Consider the following 17,871-nt stretch of genomic DNA (forward strand, 5'->3'; position numbering starts at 1 on the left):
GCATTGTAAGAGGAGTATTGAACTCAACTATTATAATTTTACCTGGATATAAGCATTTTGGAATAAAAATATAGTTAAACTGTTATTATTGCCAATGATAGTTGTTCTTGTGGTTAAATCCCTGAGTAGCTTTTTATAGGAAGTCATCTAAGGAAAATATATCAGCATACAAGTGTGCCTATTTTTATAGGTGGCTGGAGCATAAGAGAAGGGCAAATACCTGAATCAAAAGGTTATTATCATAAACAATATGTTGGAAGACCCATACAATTAGAGGGAATGAATACATTTTGAACACCAGAAAAGGAGCTGTAATAAATATCACAGTTACATAAAACCTTATGTTCTTCACTGTAGTTTGGTAGCAAAACCATCTTTGTAATAACACTCTCTTTTTTATGACACAGAAATTAAGCTTTTGAAGATGACCAATGTGGACATATTACAATAACATATTCAGAACTTAACTAATGTAAACACTTTACAATAACATATTTAGTGCTTAAACATCAAGGATAACCAATGTAATCAATTTATAACATATTTAGAATTTAAACTTCAATGATAACCAATGTAATCAATTTATAACATATTTAGAATTTAAACTTCAATGATAACCAATGTAATCAATTTATAATAACATATTGAGACAATATTTGTTGTGGTGTGTCTCCCATAAGATTATAAAAATTACTAGGGGGTCCCTTTAGTGAATTAAAACCAGAATAATTATTTTCTGGGTGGCCACTTCTTTATTCACCAAAGGGAGTACCCACAGTCTCTATTTACTTTGACAAACAAAGAATAAGAATATATATATCTTGTTATTTTACAACTGCTTATTGCAATTTGATTATTGCATGTAGGTGACAATACACATTACTTTTATAAAATAAATCTCGGTGGCACTTTGATCAGTTGGCAACCTGGGAAGGAGGGCATGCCTTTAATTTAATAACATTTATCTGTAAGCCAATTTAACAATAGGTGAATATCTTTTTAAAAAAAATTTTTTTTTCAAAAGGTGAAAAGGAAGAGAAAAAAAATTGAGCTCAACTGTACAAACAGACAAACAACAGACAACAGACAAACATATAAGACAATTTATAAAATTAGAGTGCACTCAAATATATTTGGCCAAATTGAATTGTAATATCCTTTTTATGATTATTAGATTTATAATTGTATGACTAGTCAAAAACTTTGGAATAGTCAATTAACAGAGATCTCGAGATTAGAATCAGAAGGAATGAAAGTGCTTTTATACCTGTAAATATAAAAAGAGCATTTTGAAGTTGTCCCCCACCTTTATAAATTTTTTACCATAAATCTATAATTATCATTCCTCTGGGGGCATCATCTCAGTCCTGGACCCTGCCATGGATTTGTTGGTTGTCGTTGGTGAGGTGGGTCCCTGAGGTGCAGCTGGCTCATCGCTTTCAGCCAGGGTGCTATCACTCATTCTGCGAGATGTTGGTGGCTCCACCAGCGTGACCCACGGTCTCACATTCCAGGAGGGCAGCCACAAGGTTTTCTCTTTATCTGTTAGGACACAGGCGAAACCTCTCCCCCAAGTTATTAAGGCAGCGGGGCCATTCCACTTACCTGTTTGGACATCTTTCCAAAGGACTTGTGGTTTTTGAGTCTTAACCATACCATCCGTTTGCCAATGGAGCATAGCAGGTAGTTGTGTGGAACCTGCTACAGGATTCAAAAAATTGAGTACAAAAACAGCTAGATCTAAACGAGCTTGTGGAGGCAGCTGATTTCCTTGTGATTGTTTAAGTAATTGATGTTTGAGGGTGGCACAGGCCCTTTCTATTATGGCTTGTCCTTGTGGATTATACGGGATACCAGTACTATGCTTAACATGCCAAATAAGAAAGAATTTTTGAATAAATTTATTAACATATGATGGACCATTGTCAGTTTTAATTTTTGGGCACTCCCATGGCAGCAAAGGCAGACAAGCAGTGTTGTTGAACATGGTGACCTTTCTCACCAGAGTGACACGTGGCATGTATTATGTGTGAAATATCTATAGAGACATGTACAAATCGAGACTTTCCAAAAGAGGGGACATGTGTCACATCCATCTGCCAAATCATATTGGTGGCTAGGCCTCAAGGATTAGTTCCCTCAGGGGGAATGGGTCGTGGAGTCTGCTGGCAACTAGGACAGGCCATAACTATTTGTCGTGCCTGAGCTCGAGATAGCTGAAAATCATGTTGTAGTGCCTTGGAGTTTTGATGGAAATAACTATGTGATTCCTTAGCCTGATCAAAAGCAGCAAGGAATCCTATAAGCTGATCTGCTTGTGCATTGCCATAGGAAAGTGGCCCAGGAAGGTTCGTATGTGATCAAATATGTCCAATATAAAAGGGAGCAGTTCTTTGACGTATGGCCTTTTGTAATCTTAAAAACAGGTTTAATAATTTGGGTTCTAAGGTAGAGCGGATCTTAGCTCCTTCCAGTCTTTGAGTCAAGCAAACTGCATAAAAGGAATCACTTAAAATATTGAGAGGTTGGGAGGGAAAGTTTTCAATCACAAATAAAATGGCTAGCAACTCTGACCGCTGAGCAGAGAGACCAGTTGTAGGCAACACATAACTAAAGGAAGAGCTCCAAATTGCTGCTTGGCCCTTAGAGGAGCCATCAGTGAAATAGGTTGAGGCACCTTGCAATGGCTGAAATTGAGTAGTCTTGGGGAGAATGAACTCATGTCGTGAAAAAAGCTGAAACAGAGGATCACTAGGGTAATGATTATCTATGTGTCCAATGAAATCTGCAAAGGCTACTTGCCAATATAAAGCAGTCTGTAGCAGCATCTGCATTTGATCCTTATCAATTGGGATAATGATGAAATGAGGGTCAGCACCAAATAATTGTCGGGTACGATTACATCCCAAGGAAACTATTTTTGCAATTTGTTCTAGATATAATTGTAGAGATTTCACTAACTGGTTAGATAAAAACAACCATTCCATGGGAAAGACCCATTTCTCATACCATTGCCCTGTTAAGCCTGTAGGTGAGTGGGGGGTGTTAAGCACAAACAAATAAACTGGATAATTAGAGCTGATATGAAAAACCTGACTGTTATGTATGTTTTGTTCTATTAATTGTAACTCCTTTTGTGCCTCCAGAGTTAATTTTTGAGGGGAATTAAGATCAGAATCTCCCTGTAATATTTTGTACAAATTCTGCAATTAAAAAGTTGCTATCCCTATTTTAGGCCTAATCCAATTAATATCACCTAATAATTTTTGAAAATCATTTAATGTTTTTAATTTGTCTGTCCTAAATTGTATCTTTTGTAGCTTAACCGATCGTTCTGATAACAAGGTACCCAGGTAAATATAAGGCTAAGATAGTTGAACTTTTTCAGGTGCTATGCACAATCCAAAACTCACTAAATCCTTTTTTGCAACAGCAAAGGCCTGTAAAAGTAGCTGTTGTGTATTTGCAGAGATTAGTATGTCATCCATATAATGTGTTAAATATACAGTAGGGAATAATTTACGAGTAGCTTGAAGAGCCTGTGCTACAAAAAGCTGACACAATGTGGGGCTGTTAGCCATTCCTTGAGGCAACACAGTCCACTGAAAGTGCTTCAATGAACCAAAGTTTTGTACAGTATTTTACTTCAAATAATTTTAATAAACAACATTTGTTGAAAGACCTGATTTCATACAAAGCTAGGTACAAGCACATGATTTAATTGATAGTGTGATTGGGATTAAGATTTTATATAAAATATGATCTGTACAGAATTGGTCCTTTAATTCTCAGAAATCCCTTTGCAAATTAAGTATGATTAATGAGCACCTTATTAGCTTTGGTGTTTTCTAAGCCGGGGTAATCTTTTAGTTTACCATAGTCAGAAATTCTATGATTTCTATAGAGAGAGGTTTTTTTCTTCTTTTTGTTTTGAGACAGGGCCTTGCTGTGTTGCCCAAGCTGGCCTTGAGCTCCTAGGTGCAAGCAGTCTTCCTGCCTAGTAGCTGGGACTACAGGCACTTGCCACTGAGGCCAGGAGAGAGTGGGTTTTTTTTAAACTATTACAAAAAGATTTTGGGGGCCTGGGGATTTAGCTCAGTGGTTCCAATGCCTGCCTCGCAAACATGAGGTCCCGGTACCAAAAATCCCCAAAAAGATCTTTGGAGGGCCGGGGATGTAGCTCAGTGGCTCAGTGCCTGCCTGGTAAGTGCAAGGCCCTGAGTTCCTGGTACCAAAAAAGGAGGAAAAAAAAGATCTTTGGATATAGAACCTAGGTGTTTTATTGTTTGAGAATTTAGCAATATTAATTTATTAGGCTAATTTCTAAGGAATTTTCTCATACTTCATCCTATGAGATAAGTTATTCATATCATTCAAGTTTTTTTTCCATCAAATACTACATTTTACATGAAAATTCAGTGCTCATATTCAGCCAAAATTTCATCAAAAACAGCAGTTCTGAATGATTTCCAGTTTATATTGTGAGGTGCTTTGGTAGTGCTTGATATTTTTTACTGACAGGTAGTTAAAGTCTTCTTTTTTCATTTTTAAAATAGTTGACTCTACCCCAGCCTTCACGTTCAATTTTTTTTGTCCCTTGCATGTATTTGATTTCATGTATCTACGAGGTGAACTTATATTTTGTTGGTCTTAGTGGATTCCATGAGGAAGGAAAAATTTGTAAATATTTAGGTTCTGATTGCATGATAGTCTCCATGGTTTTAGAATCATCCCATTCCTGGATCTTGTATGGATTTAATGACAATTTAAAGGCTGGTTTTATTAATAAGAGTAGACAGTGCATGTTTCATAATCTTCTTAGTATTTGGTTTCCTATTTTTCCCTCCCTCAGTCAGTTCACATTTAGAAGGTGCACCTTGTATCTGCAGTCATTCTTCCCTAATAGAACAAGTGGAGGTCAGTGGACACACCATTGTTAATGAAATCAATGATCAGTAAGCTTTTTAAAAAAGTACCTTACCATTTTTTTGGGAAATTATAGCGTTGTAATTTTGCTTACTTAGAAATAAGTGAGTTTTGAAATATTAAATAATTAGACTTGGGTTTTAGGCCTGTGACTAGGATAAGTCACTATACCTTTCAGAATCACTGGGTGTGGTATCACAGGCCTGTAATCTCAGCACTTGGGAGGCTGAAACAGGTGGATTGCCCTAAGTTCCAGGCCAGCCTGGGCTACACAAGTGAGTTCAAGGCCAGCCTCGACTACATAGCGAGAAAATCAGAACAAACAAAAAAACCCCAAAAAACCTTTCTTTTTTTGTTGTTGTTGCCAGCCAGAATTCATCTTTAGAATGATCTTTATTTGCTTTTATGTGGGCTGCTTCCTTTTTCTTTCTTTTTAATATTATTTTATTGGTACATTTTAGGTATACAGTATAATGACATTCATCATTGGAAATTTGCACCTTTATTTAATTTCTCTTGGTTCTTATGTTTCCACCTTCCCCTGCCCTCCCTTCAACCCCTCCATTCCTCCCTATTTACAAACACTTTGCTTCCATTTTTTCATTTTCTCATATTAATTCCATTCCCTTCTTAACTTTCCCCTACCCCTCCCACTTCCCCTTCCCCTTTGCCCCTTTTCTTCCTCTTTCACATTATCTATTATACGTTTTAGTCCTGATTTACACTTTAAGTTTCTCATACTAGAGAAACTATTCGGTATTTACACAGGTGTGTCCTATTTATTACACTTAAGAGTGTCACCTCAACGTGCATCCATTTAGCTATAAATGTCTCTAATTTCTTGTTTTTTAATGGTTGTATAGTACTCCATTTTAGGAAAAAAAACACATTTTCTTTATCCAGTCTACAGTTGATGGGCATTTAGGCTGGCTCCAAGTTTTAGCTATTACAAATTCTGCTGCTATGAACATGGGTACACGTATATCACGGTGGTATGATTCTTTAAATTCTTTGGGAAAGAGATCCAGCAGGGGAATAGCTGTGTCAAGTGGGACTTCCAGTCCTAGTTCTTTGAGTTATCTCCATACCGATTTCCATAGTGGTTGCACCAGTCTACACTCCCATCAGCAGTGGAGCAGGGTTCCTCTTTCCCCACAGCCCCGCCAGCATTTGTTATTGGTTGATTTCATGATAGCAGCCATTCTTTCTGGAATGAGGTGGAATCTCAGCATTGTTTCATTTGCATCCCTCCAATGACTGGTGATGTTGAACACTTTTTCATATGTCTATTTGCTATTTATACTTCTTCATCTGAGAAATGTCTGTTCATTTCAGATGCCCATTTTTGAATTGGGTCTTTAAATTTGGGAGGTCTGATCTTTTTAAGTTCTTTGTAAATTCGAGATAGTAGACCTTTGTCTGAGGGACCGCCGGTGAAAATTTTTCCCACATTGTGGGTTGTCTCTTCACACTGCTGGTGGTTTTGCTTGCTGTGCAGAAGCTTTTTAATGAGAAATCCCACTTGTTGATTGTTTGTGCTAGTTCACGGGCAACTGAGGTTTTGTTCATAAAATCTTTTCCTACACCGATGTCTTCAAGAGTTCTACCTAACCTCTGTTCCAGTTGATTCAGCATTTCTATTTAATATTCAGATCTTTAATCCATTTAGATTTCAATTTAGTGCATGATGAGAGATATAGGTCTAGTTTTAATCTTTGGCAAGTTGAAACCCAATTTTTCCAGTACCATTTATTAAAGAGTCTATCTTTCCTCCAGTGAGGGTGTTTGGCTCCTTTATCAAAGGTGAGATGGCTGAGTGTGTCTGGAGCTGTTTCTGCATCTTCTAATGTGTTCCACTTGTCCTCAGGTCTGTTTCTTTGCCAGCACCATGCTATTTTTATCACAGTAGCTTTGTAGTATAGTTGCAGGTTGGGGATTGTAATACCCCCTACCATGTCTCTGTTACCTAGAATTGCTTTCATTATTGCGGGTCTCTTCTTGTTCCAAATGAATTTTTGGATTGTTTTCTCAAGGTCTATGAAATATGCTGCTGGATTTTCCATTGGGATTGCACTGAATCTATATAGCAGTTTTGGAAGTATGGCCATTTTCACTATATTAATCCTTCCTACCCAGGAGCAGGGGATGTCTGTCCATTTTCTGATATCATCTTCAATCTCTCTTTTCAGAGTGCTATAGTTTTCAGAGAAGAGGTCTTTGATTTCTTTTGTTAGATTGATTCCTAGGTATTTCAGTTTTTTGGATGCTATTGTGAAAGGAATTGTTTGCCCTATTTCTCTCTCAGTGAGTCTGTCATTGGTGTAGAGGAAAGCTCTTGATTTTTGTGTATTGACCTAGTATCCAGCTACTCTACTGAATTTGGTTATTAAGTCTAGAAGACTGTTGGTGGCATTCTTGGGGTCTTCTATATAGAGTATCTTGTCATCTGCAAATAATGACGATTTGACTTGTTCATTTCCTATCTGTATTCCTTTTATTTCTTTCTCTTGTCTAATTGCCATGGCTAATGTTTCCAAAACTATATTAAACAAAAGTGGTGATAGTGGACATCCTTCTCTTGTTCCTGATTTTAGTGTGAGGGATTTCACTTTTTGGCCATTTAGTATGATATTGGCTGTTGGTTTTTCATAGATGGCTTTTATCCGATTGAAGTGGAGACCATCTATTCCAGTTTTTTGTAGGGTTTTTATCATAAATGCATGTCAAAATGAGAAGACACATAGACAAGTCACAAAACCAGACTTCCAGATCACCTGCAGCAACCCCAAAGGGAAAGGAGATGGAACACTCTGATACTCAACCACCTGGACTCTCTGAACTGGCAACAAAAGAGGATCTGGAAAAAATGAAATCAGAAATAATGTCTCAGATAACAGCAGAGATTGTGCTCATAATGCAAGACATGATTAATAAATCTAGAGCAGACACAGATTAAAAAATAATGGAGCTGAGGCACATGATGGAATCTCAACATAGGAAAATAATGGAATCCATGAAACAGATACAAACAGATTTCCAGGAGATTAAAAATTCCATTGAAAGTCTACACAGCACAATGAGCCCATGTGAGGACAGATTTTCAAATATAGAAGATAAGATTGCAATCAGTGACAAGGAAAAGAAAAATTGCTTCAAAATTGTAAGGGACCATGAGAAATCAATCCAGCAGCTGCTAGACATTGCAAAGAAGAATAACATAAGACTGATTGGTGTCAATGAAGAAACAAGATAGTGCAGGTGATGTAAAAAAATTGTCCACAGAAGTGATGGCAGAAAACTTCCCAAGAAGGGGAAAAGAACTTGACATACAGATAAGTGAGGCATATAGGACTCCAAGTAGCCTTGATCAAAAAAAAATCTACACATAGACATATAATTGTTATGACTCCAGAAGCCCAATGGAAGAACAGAGTTCTACAAGCAGCTAGAGAAAAGAAATCACTTACAAAGGAAAGCCCATCAGAATCACTGCAGACTCCTCAATGCAAACCTCAAGGCAAGAAGAGCTTGGAGTGACATATTCCAATCCCTAAAGGAAAACATCCTCCAACCCAGATTGATATACACTGCAAAACTATCTTTCAAAATGGATGGAGAAATAAGATACTTTCATGACAAAGAGCACCTTAGGAACTTCAGGAATACCAAACCAGCACTCCAAAAAATTTTAGATAATATTCTAGGTACAGACAGTAAGGATCACAACTCCAGGAAGCACAGCAGAATGAATCCATCGGGTGCGACAAGAAATTAAAAGCAAAGGGGGAGAACCCAACAAAAAGAAAAAGTCATGACAATGATAAGTCAATACGTATCAGTTATAACCATCAATGTTAATGGTCTCGATTCACCAATCAAAAGAAATAGACTGGCAGAATGGGTCAAGAAGCAAAATCCAACAATATGCTGCATACAAGAAACACACTTAATTTGAAAAGAAACTCATAGATTGAAAGTTAAAGGGTGGAAAACAATACTCCATGCGATGCGAACCCAAAAAAAAACAGGAGTAGCTACCCTCATTGCAGATCAAGTGGATTTCAAACCAACACTTATTAAGAGAGATGAAGAAGGACACTACATCCTTGTAAAGGGAACAATCCAACAGGCAGAGATGACAATCATAAATATCTATGCACCAAACACTAGTGCACCGAACTATATAAAACAAATGCTAACGGACATGAAAAGTCATATATGCACTAGTACAATAGTAGTGGGGGGCCTCAATACTCCACTGTCCCAAAATCCTTTCAAAAGTCTTATTTTCTCACTTAAGGAATGTTAGTTATGGGGTGGGGTTATAGGACCGTACTGGAGTTTTTACCTACCATGCTCGAAGCCCTGGTTTTGTACCCTACCACAGCAAAAAGAAAAAAATAAAAGATAATTATCATTGGTTATTACTGAGTTGAGAATCAGACCAATCTGAGTTGTTTTGTGAAGCACTATATACTGGCATAAGGTGGTGGCAGTGTGATAAAATAAATTCTTAAACCTGTGCAATAGGTTTCTGAAATAGCTTATCATAGATAGGATTTTTGTTTTGGCTACCTCTTTTATAATAAGTAATTGCTATGTAAATTAGGTTTCCTTTTTTAATATAGAGGTTAAGCACTTCATTTTACCTCTTATTTAAATGTCTAGTCATCTTTCATTGACTAGAAGTTGTTTATTTTTCAATTGTAAATTGAAAGTTTTTATTTACATATTTACTGCCTTAGATTTCCTATATTAAGGTGAGCAGCCAGAGGAGAAAAGATTAATAGATTTTTACTGTGTTTGTTGGCTATTTCACATTGAGGTTTCCAATGACTGAGATGCTGCCTTTGAAATTTCTTTACCACATCTCACAAGTTTTAAGAGTTTTTTTGTTTTGTGTATGCAAGGTTTGTCCAATGAGTAAGTCTCCATATGTGGATCCACATAAATCGGGGCATGAAACCTGGGAAGAATTTTCGATGAGTTTCACACCAGCAGTGAAAGAAGTGGAATTTGCAAAGCTTATTCCTGGGTTCAGGGATCTCTCTCAGCTGGACGAGGTCAACCTTTTAAAGGCTGGGACTTTTGAGGTTTTGATGGTACAGTTTGCATCATTATTTAATGTGAAGGAGCGTAGAGTCATCTTTTTAAGTGGAAAGAAGTATAGTGTGGATGACTTACACACAATGGGAGCAGGGGATCTGCTAAACTCTATGTTTGAGTTTAGTGAGAAGCTAAATGCCCTCCAGCTGAGTGACGAAGAGATGAGTTTGTTTACAGCAGTTGTCCTGGTGTCTGCAGACCTATCTGGGATAGAAAATGTCAACTCTGTGGAAGCTTTGCAGGAAACCCTCATCCGTGCACTAAGGACCTTAATAATAAAAAACCACCCAAATGAGGCCTCTATTTTTACAAAACTACTTCTAAAATTGCCAGATCTTCGATCTTTAAATAACATGCACTCTGAGGAGCTCTTGGCCTTTAAAGTTCACCCTTAAAGCCTTTGTTTATTTGAACATGAACTGATACTAACTGTATATTTTGTGCATTTAGCTTATTTATATGTATGTATCACATATGGAGAAAGAAAAGACCTTTAAGACAATACAAGATTGTAGGCTATCTCTGTAATCAAGCAATAGTTGTTTGGATTGAGAACTCTTCAGCTGTGATTAGATATCGACTGCATCTTCCCAATAGACCAATCAGCTGTGTCACACTTAAACTGGAGAAGTTACACTGAATTATAATCACACTGAATGTTAGACTTTTTCATCTTCCAAAACCAAAAACCATTTTGATCTCCCTGTGGTATAAATACGATACACAATCCCAAATATGAGACTTTGAAATTAGTCCTTTATGGTAGAAGTACTGTTGAATATTGGAAGTCTTAGTGTCACCAAACGACTGTTAGATCTGGTAATTGGAGATTTGGGGAGCTAGGAGTTCTCCATGTATGTATTTTACTCTGCCACTTTTAAAATTGATGATTCTGGGCAATTTACTTGGTTGTGGAAAATGAGGATTTATAGTGTCCCTAATGCCTCGCCTCACAGAGATACTGAAAATGTCTATAAAAGCTTATTTACCTCTTGGGAGATAGGCGCTATGTAAATAAGGTAAAAAAATTTTTATTATAATTATTCATCATAATACTCTTGTTATTTCTGAGCATTTCTGGGAAACTATTTCACAGTCCACATCAATCTATTCAGGGTTCCTTGCATATGTGTAGCGTATCCTGATGATACACACATATTCAGAGTTTATGGATGCATCAAATACATAGTATGTGTACATACTATGTATGTGAATAGTTATACATTAGTATATTTCTTCACAATATTTTAAACTGAGAAGAACTTTATCATACAATAAACTTAAAACAAGAGTTGTCAAAAGACCCAAATAGGTGCATTTTACCTGTTGATGATGACATAACCATTGCTTTAAAAATACTACATGGTAGAATATTAAATTTATCCTCTATTTTTGTTTATTTAAGCAACACTTAAGTCCAACTTTCAAAAAATACGTATTTTAGAGTTCATCTTTGGTAAAATCTTTGCTTCAAGGTACTAGTTTTTTAAAAGTTCACTCAGATTCTTACCTTGTGGTAATAAAGGTTGCAATGCTGCCCCTTTTATACATGCTGCAGCTCAATGATAAAGAATTTTGATCCTATCTGAAGAATTAATGTTTAAGCAAACTGTTGGCATGTGTAGGCATGTACCTGAGTCCACTTACCCCCCCCCCCCGCCGAGTAACTAACTCTACAGGGATTTTGTCAAATTAGATTTAATCTGTAATTTGAAAAATCATTTAGTGTGTGACCTACAGACTTAGAAATGGTATCGTCAAAGACTTTTTCATCCATTCTTCTAATTGTGGACTTTATTAAACAGATAAGATCAGCTTCTGTTTGGGAGAAATAGTCAAAGTTGAGAATTTTATGTATGTTTTCTGTTTCCCTGGAAAATAACAATTAATTGGATTTGTTGGTAAAGATTGCCTTCTATGTAATGTTCAGATGATACAAAATTGCAAAAATTTTAAGAACTTGCTTTACTCCACTAAGCTTGTTACTTTCACTATGTGAGCAGAATGCCTTATTTTGTTTTTTTGGTACCGGGGATTGAACTCAGTACCTTGCGCTTACGAGGCAGGTGCCAGGACCACTGAGCTAAGTCCCCAGCCCTCCTTATTTTGTAATCTTGGTTAATTTGTTGCTACTGAGATCTGAATTTCTGTGGCACTGGCTGAGTTAAAAAAAAAAAGAACCCTCTCATTGTAAAAGAGGAAAGGAGATAGTGACGTAATATGATATAAACCATAATTGTGATCTACCTTAGGTATGACTTTTATGGGATATACAGTTATAATTTTGTGAATTCTTTACATGATAGCATTATCTTTTTATATTTTGTTTTTTAAGATAAACAAATGCATAGTTTTCTTTTATGGGGGTAGAAACAGCTTTTTGAAATAATATCAAAAACCTCGAAGATCATGTTGATTCTTCATTTTTGCCTTTTGCATAAGCCTCAACACGTATCTTTTAAAATGATTATGTCTTTAGGAATATGTAACCAGACCTATGTTAGTATTGCTTATAAAACTTTAGTTAGATTCAAGATATACATGTATATGTCCATATATAGGTATACAGGTTCACATTTTGTCTTGTAAATTTTTATTTGAATAAATTCTACCTGTAATGGGAAACAAAATTAATAGTTCATATTGCCACTCAGCATTTCTATATTTGAAAGTAGCCCTGTATGATACTTGTAATTCTAAAATTAAACCAGCAGCCTATTACAAGCACATTTTTTGATTGAGTTGTAGTTACAGACTTACTAAGTTTATGCAAAGAGGACACCAGTTGAAGACATCAATTTAGGGAACTTCTGAAGTCAGTGGGACACTGTTGATTAATTAATGTACTGTATGGATTAAGTAATGCTTTAACACTGATTTTACATTTTAAAGTTAAAATATGGGCATTATATCAGAAGTCTTAAGAGCATTATGTCAGCAAGCTAAAACTTTTTTTTCTGTGCTTTTAATGTATCTCTACATGATCTGAGAGAAGATTCCAGCTTTCAGAGAGATGGTTGAGGGAAAAGGGAAACATCTTGGGATGAAGCTTGTCCTTATGGTGATGTTTTAATTACAGATTAAAAAGAAGGTAGGGCTGGGATTTAGCTCAGTGGTTTCACCTCCTGCTGCGCAAGTGCAAGGACCCGAGTTCAAACCTCGGTACCAAAAAAAAGAGGGAAATTGCAGTGGATTAAATGTATAGCTTTCATATTTACATTTCAATAAATTACCATTGTAACTTGATAAGATGATTTATTTTATATAAACATTGCAAAGCAAGGTGTAGAAGCTCAGCTAGATTTATTACTGTGCAGAGAGTAAATACCTATAAATTATTCCTTTTTTCAATATAAAGTTTGCTGAATGTACAAGAAAAGTTTATCACTTAAGATATAGCATTTTTTAGGGGTGGGGGAGGGGCTCTGTCAGGAAATTGTTACCTATAAACAAAGGCTGTGTTGATTTGATCCAAAAAAAAAAACAACCCATAAAACTATTCTTGAACTAACATGGGAAATAAAATGGCTACTACTTTAAAAATGACATAAATATATTGTTGATAGGATATGAGTTATTTTCTATAAACTGTAATTGATGACATTGATAATATCTTCTTGTTTCTGAGAAGTAATCTGTTCATGGGGGGAGGGGATAATAAATATAATTTCTAACCAAAAAAAAATTAACTCACTGAGAAATTAGAAAAATAATACCATTCCCAATATCATCAAGAAAAAAATCAAGTACTTAGGAATTAACCTAACCAAGGATGTGGAAGACCTCTACAATGAAAATTACATCACTGAAAAAGCAAATTGAAGAGGACATCGGAAATGGAAATATATCACATGTTTCTGGATAGACAGAACCAATATAGCCAAAATGGCTATACTTCCAAAACTGATATATAGATCTAATGCAATTCCAATCAAAATACCAACAGTTTTCCTCAGAGATCTAGACAAAGGGGTCCTAAAATTCGTATGGAATCAGAAGAGTCCCAGAATACCAAAAGCAATCCTGGGAAAGAAAAGCAAAGCAGCAGGCATCAAAATCCCAGATCTGAAGTTATATGACAAGGCTACAGTAGTAACAACAGCATGGTAGTAGCACAAAAATAGGAACGTAGATAAATGGAACAGAATAGATGAAGTAGAAACAACCTCAGGCACATATAACTATTTGATCTTGGAAAAAGGCCCAAAAACATACAACAGAGGAAAGACAGCCTCTTTAATAAATGGTGGTGGGAAAATTGGAGACATACACACAGAAGATTGACTCTAGGCCATATATCTCACAATTTATTAAACTAAAATCAAAATGTATCAAAGATCTAAATGTTAAAACAGAAATAGTCTCCTGGAAAACAAAAATAGGTAAAGCTCTTGAAGACATAGGCATAGCCAATGACTCTCTCAACAGAACTGCAATGACACAAGAAATAATACCAAAAATCACCAAATGGGATCATATCAAATTAAAAAGCTTTGGCACAGCAAATAAAAAACCAACAGAGTAATCAGACAACCTTCAGAATGGAAAAATTTTCCCAGCTATTCCTCGGACAGAGGACTGATATCTAGAATATATAAAGAACTCAGAAAAATTACCCCCTAAAAAAGTGAAAGACCAAGTAAAAAATGGCAACTGTAATGAATAGATGCTTCTCAGAAGAAGTACAAATGGCCAATAAATACCTGATAAAATGTTCAAAATCTCTGGCAATTAAAAATGTAAATTAAAAGAATACTGATATTTCATCTTGGTCCAGAAAGAATGGCTGTCATCAAGAAATCAAATAATAAATGCTAGTGAAGCTGCAGGAAAAAAGTAATCTTTCTACATTATTGTTGGAAAAGTAAACTAGTACAACCACTATGGAAATCATCATGGTGTTCCCTCAAAAAACTAAAAATATAAATCCCATTGTACCCAGGTATTCCCCTTCTGGGTTTCTTCCCAAAAGATATAAAGTTATCATATTATAGTGACACATACATACTCAAGCAGCACAATTTATAACAGTTACATCTTGGAAACAGGCTATATGCCCATCAACAGATGAGTGGATAAAGAAATTGTGTTATTTATTAAACAATGGAGTTCTACTCTCCTATAAAGAAGGGTAAACTTGAGGCATTCATATGTAAATTGATTCATCTTGAGACCATAACTAAGTGAAATAAATCAATCACACAAAGTTAGATATTGCATGGTTTTTCTTATATGGGAAGCCCAAAATGTAAATAAAGAGGAAAATAAAAGATAACAGAATGTAGGGAGCTCTTTTTCAATGGCAAGGGGAACAAGAGATGGGTGGAGTAGGAGATAGGAGGTAAAGATGGTGCAAACAAAGAAGAAAAACATGGAAATAGAATGTACATCCATTCATATGATGAGATCATATTATTGGAGCCAGGGATTTAGCTCAGTGGTTTTGCTGCCTGCTGCACAAGTGCGAGGACCCAAGTTTGATCCCCGGTACCAAAAAAAAAAGATCATATTATTGGGAGTTTTTTTGGTTAATTGAATTTTACTAAATCTCTGAAAATTACAAATATATACTTCACATGCTTAATTGGGGTATGATTGACATGCAATACACTACACACATTTAAAGTCTTTGCTGTAGTAAATTTTAACATATCTATATACCAGTGAAATCAACATGATAGCCAAGGAAATGAAGATTTCCATCACTCTAAAACAATGATGGTGAACCTTTAAAGCTTTCAGTGATGACAGCCCACTGCAGCACACATATCATAGGTTCAACACCACTGCCTTAAAATGTGTTTTCTTGACCCTCTAAATCCTTTTGCCTATATACTGTATCTCTCTCCAGCCTCCACATCTCTCCCACCCCTTCCCATTTCCAGGCAACCACTGTTCCTTCACTGTATGCATTTCCTAAAACATGTAAATAGAATCATATAGCATGTATTTTTGGTCTGATTTCCTATATTCAACTAATTAGCTTTAGGTTTATCCATATTGTTGTATGATTAAAGTGTTCCTTTTTAAAATTACTGAGTAATATTGCATTATATGGGTATGAAACTATTCTTTCATTATATACCTGTATCTTTTGTGCATAGTCGGTAGCTTTCTAAATATGTAAATATCTTTGCAGGCATATTTTTTTATTGCAACAGAGTAAATACTATGAGTGCAATGGCTGGATCCTATGGTAGACATAATACTAGCACTGTAAGAAACTACCAAATTGTTTCCCAAAGCGGTTGTGACATTTTTCATTCCCAACACCAGTATATGAGAGTTCTGTCCTCTAAAACCTTACCAATATTTGGTATGATCAGGCTTTTTTAAATTTAGCCTTTTTTATGAGGGTGTAATGGTATCTAATTTTTGTTTTAATATACATTTTCCTAATGATTAATGATACCGAACATCTTTACTTGTGACAACTTAAGTGTTCAAATTGTTTTTCCATTTATTTATTGGTATGTCAATTTTCTTATTACTCACCTTTAGGTATTTCATATTTTGAAGATATAAATAGTCAGTTATATGACTTTACATAACGTTTACAAACATTGGCTTTTCCTTTCATTCTTTAAACAGTATTTTTGGAAGAGTCAAAATTTTTAACTTTGAGAAGGTGCCATTTATAATTTTGTTCTTTATGTCTTAAATAAAATACATGATTATTATATTTTCATTGTAACATCAATAAACCAATGCTTAGTAGTTATTAAGGAATATTCTTGAAAGCACAGGCTACTCTAAGATAGAAAAGGAATTTGATGTTTAATATATATGTGCAAGTATTTTCACATCAGTGTTTAGAAATCATTGGCAGTACATTGAAACAAGGGAGGAAAATGTCCCAGAGATAGTTTGCAGATCATCTCCTAAAAAGTCAATCACTAAAATGGTATAATTTAATAGCTTTCCACATTTTATGTACTGTATTTGAATGTGTTGAAAATATGAAGTTGTACTTTTTTATCCCCAGTAAATTCATCTCAGAAAATTCCTGGAAACTTGGATGGTGAAGAGGGAGAGCATATATGTATTTGGATGTGTTTAGGCATTAATTTGAATATTGCTAAAGCTTACAGAAATGTGTACTATAATGTATACTTAAATTTAGTTACTGTGTGCTATATCGTTCCTATTCAGCTTTTATAACTTATTTGAAATGAGTTTAGTTTTGCTATTTGATTTTTCCCAGCTTTCTTTGGCCACATGGTTACCATGGTGACTCAGTGACTGCTGTGGGATTTGGCGCAGATTGAACATCCATTTATGACATGTCTGAAAAATTGGCTACTAAAATAGTTGTGAAGTGTTGCTTTTCCAATTCTAATATTCCTTTTAAAATTATTACTTCACAATTGAGAACAGGATGGGGGTTTTCCCTCTTCCTTCCTTCCCTTCTTTCCTTCTTTTCTTCCAGTATTCCCATCACTGTGACTACGAGATTTCCATTTTCCCCAAGGACTTCCCTTCTGAAATTTTGCTAGGATGTCTTTTTGTGGATTTCTTTGGGTTTCTTCTTTTCTGCGGTGGAGAAAGGAGATTGTTGTCCCTCAAGTGTCCAGTGAGGGTGAAAGTCTAGGTTCTCCTGATGGCCTCCTCTGACTCCCTGGGGAGTCTCATTTCTGCCAGATAAGGATGAATGTCATGTTTGTGTGCATAGGCTTCTCTGATACCAACCAAAACAATGGGCAGGGGTGCCTCATAAAAGGTGAAAATGGAAGTTCACACTCCTTATTTGGTCTTTGCTCACATGGATTAGGGCTAGATCTGCCATTCTTTCTGTGGTGTTCAACTGTAATAGGATAATTGTTGTACAAACATTCTGTC

At 35.6% G+C, this 17,871-nt stretch overlaps 1 pseudogene; it reads left to right on the plus strand.

Annotated features, from left to right (window-relative positions):
- The first annotated feature begins 9,758 nt into the window (after positions 1-9,758).
- On the plus strand, positions 9,759-10,445 carry LOC147822533 (nuclear receptor subfamily 1 group D member 2 pseudogene; annotated as a pseudogene).
- Positions 10,446-17,871: the final 7,426 nt, after the last annotated feature.

This window comes from Heterocephalus glaber, unplaced genomic scaffold (assembly GCF_053883595.1).
Source record: "Heterocephalus glaber isolate CG9 unplaced genomic scaffold, H.glaber_assembly_v1.0 deba00001613, whole genome shotgun sequence".
In the NCBI taxonomy this organism is placed as follows: domain Eukaryota; kingdom Metazoa; phylum Chordata; class Mammalia; order Rodentia; family Bathyergidae; genus Heterocephalus; species Heterocephalus glaber.